Source organism: Triticum dicoccoides, chromosome 5A, assembly GCF_002162155.2.
Source record: "Triticum dicoccoides isolate Atlit2015 ecotype Zavitan chromosome 5A, WEW_v2.0, whole genome shotgun sequence".
Taxonomy (NCBI): Eukaryota; Viridiplantae; Streptophyta; class Magnoliopsida; order Poales; family Poaceae; genus Triticum; species Triticum dicoccoides.
Window position 1 is genome coordinate 315,111,937 of NC_041388.1, and position 2,386 is coordinate 315,114,322.

A 2,386-nucleotide genomic window follows, 5' to 3' on the forward strand; every position below is an offset into this window, starting at 1 on the left:
TATTATTCATGCTAGAATTGTATTTTCCGGAAACATAATACATGTGTGAATACATAGACAAACAGAGTGTCACTAGTATGCCTCTACTTGACTAGCTCGTTAATCAAAGATGGTTATATTTCCTAACCATGAACAATGAGTTGTTATTTGATTAACGAGGTCACATCATTAGTAGAATGATCTGATTGACATGACCCATTCCATTAGCTTAGCACCTGATCGTTTAGTATGTTGCTATTGCTTTCTTCATGACTTATACATGTTCCTATGACTATGAGATTATGCAACTCCCGTTTACCGGAGGAACACTTTGGGTACTACCAAACGTCACAACGTAAATGGGTGATTATAAAGGAGTACTACAGGTGTCTCCAATGATTCGATGTTGGGTTGGCGTATTTCGAGATTAGGATTTGTCACTCCGATTGTCGGAGAGGTATCTCTGGGCCCTCTCGGTAATACACATCACATAAGCCTTGCAAGCATTACAACTAATATGTTAGTTGTGAGATGATGTATTACGGAACGAGTAAAGAGACTTACCGGTAACGAGATTGAACTAGGTATTGGATACCGACGATCGAATCTCGGGCAAGTAACATACCGATGACAAAGGGAACAACGTATGTTGTTATGCGGTCTGACCGATAAAGATCTTCGTAGAATATGTAGGAGCCAATATGGGCATCCAGGTCCCGCTATTGGTTATTGACCAGAGACATGTCTCGGTCATGTCTACATTGTTCTCGAACCCGTAGGGTCCGCACGCTTAAGGTTACGATGACAGTTATATTATGAGTTTATGCATTTTGATGTACCGAAGGTTGTTCGGAGTCCCGGATGTGATCACGGACATGACGAGGAGTCTCGAAATGGTCGAGACATAAAGATTGATATATTGGAAGCCTATGTTTGGACATCGGAAGTGTTCCGGGTGAAATCGGGATTTTACCGGGTTACCGGGAGGTTACCGGAACCGCCCCGGGAACCACATGGGCCTTCATGGGCCTTAGTGGAAAGGAGAAAGGGGCAGCCCAAGGGGGCTGCGCGCCTCCCCCCTTCTCCTAGTCCTATTAGGACTAGGAGAGGTGGCCGGCCACCCCTCTCCCTCTTTCCCCCTTGGGAATCCTAGTTGGAATAGGATTGGAGGGGAGTCCTACTCCCGGTAGGAGTAGGACTCCTCCTGCGCCTCCTCCTCCTGGCCGGCGCACCCTCCCCCCTTGGCTCCTTTATATACTGAGGCAGGGGCACCTCTAAACACACAAGTTGACACAAGTTGATCCACGTGATCGATTCCTTAGCCGTGTGCGGTGCCCCCTGCCACCATATTCCTCGATAATACTGTAGCGGAGTTTAGGCGAAGCCCTGCTGCTGTAATTCATCAAGATCGTCACCACGCCGTCGTGCTGACGAAACTCTTCCCCGACACTTTGCTGGATCGGAGTCCGGGGATCGTCATCGAGCTGAACGTGTGCTCGAACTCGGAGGTGACGTAGTTTCGGTGCTTGATCGGTTGGATCGTGAAGACGTACGACTACTTCCTCTACGTCGTGTCATCGCTTCCGCAGTCGGTCTGCGTTGGGTACGTAGACAATACTCTCCCCCTCGTTGCTATGCATCACATGATCCTGTGTGCACGTAGGAAAATTTTGAAATTACTACGAAACCCTACAAGGAAGCGCGGCGTGGGGGAATGTGGGGATCAACTGCGCCCACTCCCCCACGTCCCGCGATTATTGTGCCCTGATGGCATAATAAAACCGCCGCGGGAAGGCGAGCAGTCCATGTGGGCCGCAGAAGATCCGCGCTCGGGCCGAGGCCTATGAGTGGCGGGCCTGGGCCTGCGGCGGCGTCCCGTCGCGCGCGTGCGTTGGCAGGATTTCCTTGCCACGTGGCCCGCGTTCCCGCCTACGAGAAACGGAGCTTTCCGAAGACGGCGCGCACAAGCAAAGCCGGCCCCGTGGGATAGGAAGCTTACCTAGCTTCTCATCCCTTTGTCAGCCTCGAAGCTCGATCAGCTTTGGGGACTACTGTCGGAGTAAATAACCATGGGTAGCCTTCTGAAAATATTACGAGTCGATTTGGCCCTCAAGAATCCAAGACACGGGGCCGCCTTCCCCTTGCCGGCTCTCTCCCAGGCCGGCTATCGGAAGGCGGCCCGACTTCAGCCCTCATGAAGAAAGCCGCGGGAGGGCCAGCTGCTAGAAGCCGGCCGCGAGAAGGCCGACTCCTAGAAGCCGGCTCCCACAAAGCGGTCAAGATCGTACCCTCAAAGTCTGCATCCACATAACGGCGATGTGACGGGGCGTGGCTACAGCGAAGCCTGCCACCCCTGAATCCCGGAGCACGCCTGGCACAATGCGCCGTACAGGTGGCCATGACCCGT